Source organism: Oreochromis niloticus, linkage group LG20 (genome assembly GCF_001858045.2).
Source record: "Oreochromis niloticus isolate F11D_XX linkage group LG20, O_niloticus_UMD_NMBU, whole genome shotgun sequence".
In the NCBI taxonomy this organism is placed as follows: Eukaryota; Metazoa; Chordata; class Actinopteri; order Cichliformes; family Cichlidae; genus Oreochromis; species Oreochromis niloticus.
Window position 1 is genome coordinate 15,727,282 of NC_031984.2, and position 12,826 is coordinate 15,740,107.

At 40.4% G+C, this 12,826-nt stretch overlaps 1 protein-coding gene across 5 annotated transcripts in view; it reads left to right on the top strand.

Moving 5' to 3' along the window:
* Positions 1-163: 163 nt before the first annotated feature.
* The window catches only part of LOC102079641 (uncharacterized), a 42,466-nt gene continuing 29,803 nt past the window's right edge, over positions 164-12,826 (top strand). For 3 of the 5 annotated variants that reach the window (XM_025901792.1, XM_005448796.4, XM_005448794.4), the window contains exon 1: positions 166-561. The gene's annotated coding sequence lies outside the window, so the exon portion shown is untranslated. Of the gene's footprint in view, positions 562-12,826 lie in introns of all 5 variants that reach the window. The other 2 variants (XM_019350059.2, XM_005448798.4) reach the window with 2 other exon arrangements.

The following is a 12,826-nucleotide window of genomic DNA, read 5'->3' on the forward strand; positions in this document are numbered from 1 at the left end:
TTTATTTATTTTGCGAGATGAAATCAAATTTAATCTACTATCTTTTTGGTGATCTCTAATTCACTATTAATGGGATTCTTCTTGTTTCCTTTTCCCAAAACTATCGATATAGTGTTTTATTTTGAAGTGCGGTAAAGGGAAGTAAGCGTGCCATCACGTGTGTTTGACGCTATTTTCAGTCACATGGTGCTGCCCAACCGAGGGCTGCTGATGGAGCCAGATGAAAAAGACAGGAGGCGAGCCCCTCCGGTTGCGCGTCAGCATCCCCTCAAATAGGAATCCGCTTCTGTCACTTCTGCCCTGCACACCGAGAGACGGACGACAGCAACCCCGAAACAACACCTGAAGGAGAATTTTATTTGGCATGCAACGGGTTTGATTTTCTTCGTTGTATTTTTTTTTTCTTTTGTAATGCCAAAGAAGAAGAGTAAAGGGAGGCTGTGAGGAGGCTGGAGCCTTGCAAAGAATGATAGTGAGGATCAAGGCGCGCTGTCCCAGGAGAACTCATCTGAAAAGCTGGCCGTGAGAGACCGGGATGCTCCTCTAAGGCACCGGGGGCGAGTGAGTACGACGCATCTGGTCTCCGTCGTTTTCATTTTTGCTTCCACTTTGGCGACATCTGGGCAGTTTTGGATAGTGTCCCTCCTTACCTCTGAATTATGCCGTAGCCACTACTCGATCCCACCTGTCTGATCAATGATTCACGGGCGTCTTTGTAAAGCGCGCATAACCGCGTCTTCACCGACGTGTGAAAGTTGCCCTGCTCATTTGGAAATGGTGCACTTTCAGCGGCAACTTAATGCACGCAGGCGTCAGGGGTTTGATCTCGTGCGGGTGATTGGGAGGTCGATCGTGCCCCTTTAAAGTTTTGATTAGCGGGGACGTGTTGCACACTGCGGCCACAGCGTCGGTGTTAGGCTAATTAATAAAGCCTTTGTGAGGGGCTCTCCTATCAAAGGCACTTATCATTAATCCACTGATGGCCCGGAGGGCGTGGGTTGCTGTACGTGATGTTAAGAGAAAGGCACCAGTCCTGCTCACACGCTCGGGTTGATTAATTATGGACTCAGAACTGATGAACTCGCTGACTATTAAGTGCCGAGGAGATGCAGGCTTGTCAAAAAGAACCAGTGGCTTTTCAGATCAGCTTAAAGTTGGATTATCACAATTCAGTCGTGGCATTTGGGCTCTTTGTTTCTTCTTCTTTTTACTCAAAATACAGGTTCGGGCACCAAGACACGTGGTGTGTTAAATATAGGCTCGCCAGTTAGAAATGACATCATTTCATAACATCTGATTCACTCAGTAACCTGTAATAAGAGTGAAATCCTTGCTGTGCTGCTAAATGTGTGGGTGTGAGCAGAACTTCTGCAGCAGGCTCAGTGCATGTAGATGAATGAATCGCACTTAACTATGCAATAAGGGTTCCCATCTCCTCTGTGTGTGTGTGTGTGTGTGTGTGTGTGTGTGTGTGTGTATTTCACCTCATTACACCCATTGTGTTGACTTAAGCAGGAGGGTCACCCCTGAGGCCCGTTCTCCTGCCTTATTGAGGAGTGATGCCCTGAATTTCACCATGCTCGCCCTGATTACAGACGAGGGAGAGGCTTTTCAGCTTACGTGTTAAATTCACGGCCTGTTATTTCGACTGAAGCATCATGCATGAGTGTGACGTATATTTCCTGCCGCAGATATGTCAGTGCATTACACAATCACCACAATGAAGAAGTACCCCCCTCACTACAAGTGCTTTGTTTTTGAGAGGTGCTTAACTCTTGCACGTAATAGATTTCCAATTTGGTATGGAGCTCCGGCTTTGGTCCGAGTCTTCAGCAATTATATTTTGCAGCCTGCCCACGCATGCTTTGTACAGGAGCCCCACTATTCTTGGTTGTTCTACAAACTGACCAAAAAAAACCCCTCTCTCCCTTACAGCCCGTGTGCTGCATTTCTCCTGAGGCATTTTCAATATTCTCCCTGTGTATGTATTAAACATCAAGCTTGTCGAACTGCGAGCGCGGGGCCGAGCACTTTAAGGCAGAGTCAGCCTTCTGTTGAGGGTGACAGAACAGTCAGATGGCCCCCACAGGGCAGAGAACAATTCCTGCTGCTGATGCACCCAAGGCGACAGGACTGGAGCGCTCTTTCCTCCTCCCTTTTCTTTCATCCAACCTACATCCCATCATCCCTTCCCACCTTCATCTCAGAGAAATGGTAAAAAAAATGAAAAAGGGGGAAAAAAAGAGTCTCACTGGTTCTCTTGCACACCTGCACCACGGCGTCTCTTCTCTTTCCGTTTTCCTTGCGCTTCGACATATGAAACATTTACACCCTCCTTTATAAACACACATGCAGACGTGTGCCTCAGGACTAATATTTATGAGTGGCTGCTTAGGTCGTAAATCAGACCTGTTCTCACACACAGCACAGCTATACTTCACATATAATACCCACAATCATGTTTTTTAGCATTTTGTCATAATTACATATGCTGCTGTTCACCACAACACACATATTTATTTATTTATTTGCAGTCAAATGCATCTGTTCTGTTATAAAGTCTCATTTTTATGAGTGTTAAACTGTGTTTGAGTAGAATTTATGTCATAAAGATGATTATGTAAAGGATTCAGAGGTGTTTAAAAAAGTACAAACACTTCTCACTATCATCCACCGCATCTTTATCAGCTGCTGTCAACAGCCTCTCAATACTACAAACTTAAAATGTTATAGAAGAATTGAACTGCAATGCTTTATGTCATACACATGCAGTCAGTGTGTCATAAAAAGGTAGTATTAGTCACTCGTACACGTATATATTTGCTCATAAAGTCAGGCTGTTGGTCACACTGTGAGATCAGTCTGATTTGTTGCACAAGCATGACCTTAAACTCACTAAACACTCACGTAACTGCTAGCCAGCTGGGTAAATTAGCATGCTTAGAAAAGAGATACTGTAAGGCTGTACTGGAAGAAAAAAATCATCTTTGTATAAATGTTGCTATTCTTGGTGAACAACTTGAACTTTGTGAATTTTTAAGTTCTTCTGTGGTTGGATTTAAATCCTCTCTGAAACGTAAAGATAGCCGGAAGACACGATTTCTTTCCAAAAAGGCTGCGAGCCAATCAGAAACTGAGAATCTCAACAGCTTCTCTGTTCAGAGAAACTACCCCCTGTTTCAAATAAATGCTCTGCACACTGACACAGATGTAAAGTGCCTATTCACTGTCATTTTTCTTCTTCTCGCACAATCGTACTGACTCATAATATTCATGCAAACAATTATACAACAGTTATAGTCTTTCATTTATAGTCTTCCCCACACACTGATGTGTGCCTACATGCTAGCTTTTAGCAGATATCCTTCTGATCCCACTCGCAGTATCATGCTCTCTTTTAAAAATGCATTTTTAAAAATCATGCAAACTACCATTCAGTTATGTATACATTATAAAAAGAGGGATATGTTGGCATGACTTTAAGTAAGAATGATAATGTTTAGAAGAAAAGCCACACAAATCTTCCTTTTTTAAAATATATTTGAACCAAGTGCAATTTTCATGTCCAATTTCAACTTCTCTCTTTTGTGGTTTGTTTGTGTTTTTTCTGTAAGTGTGATTTGCCAATGCTAACTTTTGTCAGTTCTGATTTTCTTTAAAAGAACTACAACTGACAGCATACAGAATCAAAAATCAACTTTTCATTTTTGTGCAATTTTTTTCATAAGAAACAAAGGTGAAGGTGATTTAAGTGTCTCATTAGGTTAGTTGTTAGGAACATGGTGGTGGTGTTCCTCTGCAATTTACTTTAGTGAAATTTGTGTCCTCCTCACTCACAGTGAAGAACTTGCTAACAGCCACACACTGGCGACATGTTGGTGTATGGCTGTGAGTGTGCCGGTGACCGTTGTGTGCATGTTGCACATCCATGAAATGGGTTGACTCATAATCTGACAAATGTGAGACTGACGCTAAGAACGCTGATTACACTGATCCCAAATCCAACAACTGCTAACTTGATTAGCTAACTAATGTTAGCTCTGTGTCAACTCTGTTCTTCAAACTGCAGCACTACTGACTCATCCAGATTCAAAATACATTGCACTCTCTGAAGTGATTCGTGAAACCAACATTTTGCAGTTGCAAACTGTGCTTGTAGCAATGGAACAACACAACTGACTTTACAAAGCAGATTACTTTTTGGGTTACGGGTTGCCGTTACAGAGTTTTCCCATCAGGATTCTTTATTATTATTATTTTTTCTTTTTTTGTCTTTCCGTTATAATCTCTCTGACAGAGACCCTCGGCAGCACGTAGTTGTTGAGAGCTTTGAAAATGTAAGTCATTGTCAGTGGCTTTTGGTTTGCTTGTTAAACGTGATGGTAACTTTACAGATCACAGCGTTAATGGTCCATGAATCCTCAAAGTGTGCATGTGCATACACATGCAAGCATGTCAGCTGTGTGCCTAATAGCTCAGGGATCGAGGGGCTGTAGATTGGCCAGTCAGCCAGACAGATGTGCCCTAGCCTTGACTTGTAGTGCAGGGCTTCAAACTGGCCTGCCACCCAGCATTAGTGCCACGGATCTGTTACCAAAGGCCACCAAAAGTTACTCTCAGCATAAAATGCTCTAAATTATTAATTCTGTTGTATAAGGCAATAAATGGCATTGCAGTGGCCAAGGAATACATGTTCTTTATTTCTCTGTCATTCAAGGATAACATATTCAATAAATACATATAATGTGCATTCTAACAAATTTATATCAGATAAAATTACCATACCACAGATCAATACAGTGACTGCACGGCACTTCTCTTACAATTCCCTTAGCCTAATTAAAAAACAAAACAAAAACAGTTTTGTTAGGCTTTCATCATTTTCACCATATTTTCCATTAAAAAAACCTCGGAAATGGTTACCACGGCTCATCCCCTGAGTCATCACTTGACGCAATTAACTAACAATTATGCAGGATCCTCCCGACTAATTGTCGAGTGCATGGAAAGTTTAGTGTCCATTGTCTCGCTGTGCACTAAATATATTTCAGGCTTAGCGTGGCAAAAGCTTGCCATTAGAGTCTGAGCACGGTAATTCATACAGTAAGTATTGATTCATGTCTCAGCGGCACTACAGCATAATGTCCCTGAAAACAAGCGCGAACAATAAATAAAGTAAAGAAAAGGCAGTGATTTACATAGTTATGCTTTTAACTCCCCATTATGTCTATTTGTAATGCACTTATAATCCAAACGACATAAAATAATGTACTTAGAACATTTTAGCTTTACTATTACATGTAAGTAATGTACTGCAGCCTCTTCTGCTGAACCTGAGAGAACTTACTCTCCTCTTTTGAACCCTGAGCCAGCTTTTATTTTATTCAGTATTACTTCTTGAAGTAAGCAAACTCATCCAGTAATTTGATGAAAAGCTGAGGAAAATGACACTACTGTAGTAAAATGCTGCAGTTTTTACATGTCAGTTTATTTAGGCAGAGAAAACTGTAGCAGACACAGGAATCTTCTTGCATTAAACTTCCTATTAGCCAGTTTTAGAAAGTCTGAAACCCTTTAAGTCTCAACAGCAGACATAGTTGTCTAATTATGCTTTGAGGAAATATTCCTTCCACCTTTAGCTCATACTCAGCATTGCCACTGCATGTGATCCATTATTTGGTAGGGTTGCATGAAGGCAAACAAAAAGCACGTGTGTGTTGGTTTTTTCCCGTAGTTGCTTTTCATCACCGTTGTGGGAACCACAAGTTAACTCATAACCTAGCTCATGTTTCAATACAAACATGATAAATCACCCACAATAATCATAATGCAACCGTACAATTCTTTGATACGTGTCACGTAGCAGGACAGTTATTTATAGTAGATCGAATCTATCTGTGGAAATGAGGGAGAATCAAATAACCATAAAGGTAAGAACTGGTAATTTTGTTTGACTTATTGTATTGTGGTGTGAATGGTTTTTTTTTTAAAGTCCCATAAATATTGAATTGCAATATTGTTTAATTAATTAGCTCTCTGAGTCACTTTGTCCTGCTGTCTGTGAAATGTCCCCTGTGAGTTTCTTCGTCATCTTTCATTCGGTAAGCTCCACCACAAGAACTCATGAAGTAGTAATTCCAGAAAATTAAATTTGGGAATCCACTCAGGGCCTCTTAATGGTTTAAAAAAATTATTATTAAAATATTTGGCACTGGTGTAGACCAGACCACTGTATCACATGGAAAGAAGTGCTATATCAGGTTACGTAGTTTGTCCCAATCCTAATCATCACCAAAGTCCTTTCTCTTCAGAGTGCCAGACGTGTGTAGGAGCCACTTTTGCCCTACTTTGTACTTGAGTCATGGGTGACTGAGGCTTTTTTTCTTGAGAAAAAGGGGGAAAAAATGAATGCATCATAAACCAGTTGCTCAGTTTGCACAATGTGAATCAACAGAATTCATAACTCTGTGATGCATTACAGGTGCAACTTGAGAAGGTGGATTTTTTTCTAGAAGATTAGCCAGATCGCTAAATCTTTGAGACTTCGAAAATTACCTAAGTAGAGGTGATTTCTGATAAGCTCTGTCTGTATTTTCAGACTTTTTTTCTTTTCTTTCTCATAATTTAGAAAATGTGGTGTGTCTAAGCATGTCCAGGGGTTGCAGAAAAATCTCGTCAGTTGTTGTGGCCAAAATTATGAGTAACCATCCAATGTCAGTAAAAAAATAAAAATAAAATAAATAGCTGCATGTGATGTCTTGCACAAATGTCCCCTTTTTGTGCGTGAACCGATTTACCATTTGTGTAGTCACAAAGTGCAAAGTGTGCAAAGTTCCTATTTTTAAATAAAAAGTGAATCTTTTTAGTTTCATTTGCCTAAGGAAATTTGACTTGGCTCGACCTTTTCCAGCACTTCCAACAGCATTCTGCTGTCTGCAGTGTTGCTCCTCTGAATGTTCAGGACCACACTGAAAAAGCCTTACAGCTACAGTACAACAAGTACCCTGTTTCCATGCTGATAAAAGAGGGAGGAGAGTTTTTCATTCTTAAAGTTAGAGTTTCTGACTTCTTGTGGGTGGAGAAGTGTTTATACTGTAAGTTTAATCTGCACAAACAGAGCATATCTTCTTGATCTCATTAGTGAGGATGGGATGCTCTCCTTTAGCATGCCTCTTGTTTTGTACTGCTGTAAATAACAAAAAATACTCCCTACTCTTGGTTCAAGAAAAGCATTTTCCATGATCAGATTTAGGCTGAGCTAAAGCCATCGTCTATATAGTTACAGATGTGTTTCATCAGATGTTTTACTTACGCTTAATACTGGCATCTGTGCGAGAGACCTCTAGATTGGCTTTGGCTGCAAATAAACCACATTTGCTACCACCATCTAGCAAACATACAGGGAGTTAGTTATTGGAGACATTTTTAAGTGTTTATTGATTGCAATGAATGTCTGTTTGTGAGTGGACGTCAGCAAAAAAATGTACAAGAGGAAACGAGCTAAAAGTTTTTTATTGTCTTTTGAGTGTAGCTATATCTTCCCATTTAATGCATTAGATTTGGTGCTATTATACCAGCCATCTGTCTCTGTACTTCCACTTATGTCGTATGCATATATGTTATATAGTTTGTTCTTACTGGCGACTCACACTCATGCATTAATTTGAATGTGAGGTGTTCCACCGCCGTAAGTCTCGTTCTGTTAGAGACGCAGACAGTGGGAGCACAGTGTGCACTGGTGGGCGAGTTCACCTTTGCAACAGTAGCTGTTTATTGATTCCTCTGACAGTCACACAGGTGTTAGCGATGGAAGATCAGCCTCTGCACTCAGAGAACACAGTGACAGTGGGGCATTCATGCTGACTTCCCTGTTTATTTATTCATTAACAGGCGGTTTGCTCCTCAGCTCCGCCTCAGAGGACTATTTTCACCCGTTTCACCTCCTGAGGTTTTAGATAGCGGCACATCGGGTACCAGGTCTGTCACACATGCACACGCATGCACAGTAGCGTCAGCTTCACCCTGTGCTTACCATGAATGAGTGAGCCTGTGGGGGACAGTGAAAGCCGGAGGAAGAATGAAGGGTGGAGTCGAGGGCTCCGGGGACCATGGCAAGACAGATCCTTTATTGATTGGTTTAGTAAGAGAATCCTCAGGCTTTTAGTGGGGCTGCTTAATAAGAGTGGCTTGTGGAAAGAGAGATCACATCATCTGAACTCCACTCCAGAGGCTGTCTTCGGCTTTAAAGAATAGTTCACAGCAAAATCAAAACATAAACAAGAGGGGGGCTAATCCGTTTAAATAATGGTTTTCGGCACTCCACAACTTTCAGGATTCAGAGGTATCTCTTTACACAAGAGCTCACGTCAGAGTCGTTTACTTGCACTTTCTCCCTGAGGTCAGTTCAGGTTTTCAAACATGCAGTAACGGCCAAAAAAAACTTTTGACACATGGCCAGATGAGCACCCTGTCACAAGTGTGTCCATACATCTGATTCAAAACCTAAAAGCTAGAATTTATGTATCTACCTATCACATAGTACATAGCAGGATCACACAAAACGAAACTTGAGATCTTGCGTTGGGTTTGTGCGCCTGTCACAGCGGGGATGGTGTGGTTTTTTGTGCACTGACGTCTCTTTTTCTTTTTTTCCTTTTTTGCTGCACGCTCCCCTATCTGTCTATCTTGGTGTTAAGTCAAGTGCCTGGCTTCAGAGAAACTCTGAGCTATTTAAGGAGGCAGCACATTGTGCTAAGCGAGGAAGTAAAGTGACACAACTGGGGTTGAGATTTCTTGGTGTCTGAAAACCTTGAAAATATCTTTATTTAGTACTCTGCTCTCCCGACACCTTGCAGATTGCACCTAGCTACCATCAGATAATGAGTAGCTATGGAAGCAAGCAGCACATCAAAGCCCGAAGATAAACAAGGCATTACTGACAATAGTTCTTTTACATTTTATTGCAAAATGACATTTCTAATCAGAAAGCCTCTTATCGCTATCCTTAGGTCATTTTAATTTTTGAGCAAGTGCTAACAAAAAAAATAATAATAATTTTGACAATTCAATTTATAGATAATTTAATTTCAGTACTGATACAGACTAATGTAACTCCAGTGAATGTAGAACATGTAATACAGTGCGTATATTATTGAAAGAAGGGCTGGGACTATTTTGGGCTGTTTTTGATGATTTAATTTTATTATTTATGTATTCACCTCCACATGAAAGAGCGCTTAGGTCCCATGCGGTTTGTCTTTTTCTTGCTCATGCACACTTTTTCATGCAAACACATGCACAAATCCATATTTATTTAGTTATTTGCTACCATTTTTGCAACACCATCACCATTTATGTATATATATATGTGTGTGTGTGTGTGTGTGTGTGTGTGTGTGTGTGTGTATGTATGTATATATATATATATATATATATATATATATATATATATATATATATATATATATATAATATATATATATATATATATATATATATATATATATATATATATATATATATATATATATATATATATGATGTGATCCACATACATCTGCCCTCCCTTTTGCAACTAAGCTGGTGCAGTTCGTTCCAGTGTAAAGAAACATATTTGTGTGCGGATACAGTCTGGTGGGGTTTTTTTTCATGTGCTTGGACTTGTTTAATTAAAGCACCTGCTGTTTGTCCCCTTCATTCACCCATTTGATCAATAGCAAGCTGGCTCTAACGGTGTGGTAGCTGTAATGGAATCTTTGCTAACCCAATTAGCAGTGCCCCTGCACTATATTAACCCTATTTACATCGGTACACACATACATCTCCCTGACATGAAGCATGCACGGCCATGCAGCTGGTCAGACATTCAGCGAAATGAAGTCAAGTGCATAGAACATTTCATATAACAGGCTTAGACCTAATGTCCTTATCACTACTCACACCCTTTGGTTCTTCCATAGCGAGCATTAATGGTTGTAAAATATTAATGGGCTGTAATGTCTCTTCCTTTGTTGTTGTTTTTGTTTTTTATTCAAATAAATTAAGCATTGGATAATTCAGGAAATAGGACTTGAATAGGATGTTTGGTATTTTTCCAAAGTCATTTCTGTTCATGAATGTTATCAATGCCTATACTGTTTTTTTCTATATACTTATTGATACAGAAGCATTGTGACGTCTCCAGTTATGTGTTTTTTGTTGTTGTTTTGTTTTGTTTTTCTGCTGGCAACCATTAGTAAGTCGATGATTCCACAGCAAAAACGTCTGGCTCATTATGATGATGTTTGTTTATCCTGCGCTTATGTTAAAAATGCGTGTTTTTATTGAACTTTTCTCAGCTAATGCTTTTCATCATGCCCAAAAATTCAGTGCAAGTGGAGCTATACGTATGATGTCAGCCATCACTGTCTCCTACTATTAGACGCTTATATAAGCATATTCTGTTTATTTCACTTTTCATTATTTATTTATCTGCTATTATTTGTGCCAGTGAAACAAAGAGTTATTACAACATATATAAAAAACAACTGTTTTGTTTGAACATTATAAAACATTGCCATTAGCAGGTTTAATACATTATACTGTATATTTATGCTACAGAAGTTGATCTGTTTGGCTCTCATTTCGCTTGTTTTTTGTACTATGTTTAGTTTAATTAATAATTAAAATGATTAAAATACTCTTGCTGGCCACTTCATTAGGTACACCTGTTCATCCACTTGTTAACCCTGATATCTAATCAGCAAAACACATGGCAGCAACTCAGTGCACCTGGGGTATGTAGACATGGTCAAGATGACTTGCTGAAGTTTCAGAACAGAGAAGAAATATTTAGGTGAATTTATGTGATGGCTGTGGGTGCCAGTCTGGCTGGTCTGAGTATTTGAGAAACTGCTGATCTACTGGGATTTTCACGCACAACCATCTCTAGGATTTACAGAGTATGCTCTGAATAGGGGAAAATATCCAGTGAGTGGCAGTTCTCTGGGAGAAAATGCCTTGTTGATGCCAGAGGTCAGAGGACAACAGGCAGACTGTTTCGAGCTGGTAGGAAGACAACAGAAACTATTGGCTTCTCTTCACTGGCTCCCAGACTCTAACTCAAAATCCTTCTGATCACATACAAGGTCTTGAATAGTCAGGCCCCATCTTATCTTAAACAACTCGTAGTACCACATCACCCCAATAGAGCACTTTGCTCTCAGACTACTGGCTTACCTGTGGTTTCTAGGCTATTTAAAATTAGAATGGGAGGCAGATGTTTCAGGCCCCTCTTCTGTGGTGCAAGCTTCCGGAGACAGACACCCTCTCTACTTAGGCTTAAAACTTTTCTTTTTGATGATGGTTGGTACACCACTCTGCATTTAATCATTAGTTATTATTAATCTCTGGCCTGTCATCCTCCCCTCACCCTAACTGGTGGCAGCAGATGGCCGCCCCTCCCTGAGCCTGGTTCTACCAGAGGTTTCTTCCTGTTAAAAGGGAGTTTTTCCTTCCCACATGTCACTAAAGCGCTTGCTCATAGGGGGCATCTAACTGTTGGGGTTTTCCCTGTTTTCTCTGTATTATTGTAGGCAACAGCACCTTGAGGAAACAGTTTTTGTGATTTGGCGCTATATAAATTAAATGGAATTGAACTGAATAACCGTTCATTACAGCCAAGGAACGTAGAATGTTAGTGTGTCTCTGAATACACATTGTGTTAAACATTGTTAATAACCATTTCAATTCCTTTATGACTATAGTGTGCCCATCTTCTGATGGCTGCTTGGCAACATGTCACAAAGTTCAAATCATCTCAACTAGTTACTGGAACTGGAATGGATGGTTGGTTGGAAACATGGCAAGAAGTTCACTGTACTCAAATGGGATAATTAATGTATGGAAAATTAACCAAACTTAAATGACAAATAAACCCCATCTTCTCCTTGGTTGGCAGCTCTGTTTGTAAGCCAAAGTGAACAGATATTAGACTCAATAGAAAGGAACTCCAAGCACAGTCAAAATGCTGTTCTTAACATTATTCACACAGGCGAAAGTCAGAAGATAATGATAATCTAGCTAACTGGTATGGGTCTCTGCTTCAAACCCCTCATATCATTTTAGATGTAGCAGCACGATTTGTGCTGATAAAATTAGTCATCTGTGACTTTTCTTCAGTGTCAGAGGCTGTGAGTAGTATAATGGATGAGCAGGCGTAGTAACTTGGCAGCAGCTGTGCTACAGTGGAGGTGTAAGGTAGGTGGCCTTGGACAAGGAGTGTAAAGAAAGGCAGGATGACTCACCTAGCGAGGAGCATGCAATACTCCATTGACGAGCAACCCACAGAGCTCCCTCTCCTGTCTCTTCTCCATCTGTGGTGTTGTGTAGGACAGTCAGGGAAAGCAGGAGAGTGATGGGAAACATGCATGTAGGTTAACATTTCAGAATTCACCTGGGGTAATGGTTTTTCCATAAGCTGCCATTGTTGAGGCTGACCTGGCTTTTAAGACTGAATCAAATCGATGGCTTCTCCGTCTGAGGCTGGGAGGAGCGAGGGAGCCTGTCTCTGTCTGCACAGCAACGATAACACTGCTCAATAGGCACTAACCACCTTTCAAATGGAAATGTAGTATCCAGTGAAATTAGACACAGTTATCTGGATGGTACTGAGTAGCTACGGGGCTGTGAATGGGAGATGGTAGCGCGACTGTTGAGGGTGTGTCACGCTTTGACTTTGTTGTCCCAGAGCTTAGCTTGTGCAGAACATTCGAGGTTCACGTTTCACATCTTTGAGGTTCGATAAACACACCCAAAAACACGCAAAAAGAAATTGTGTTTCATATCA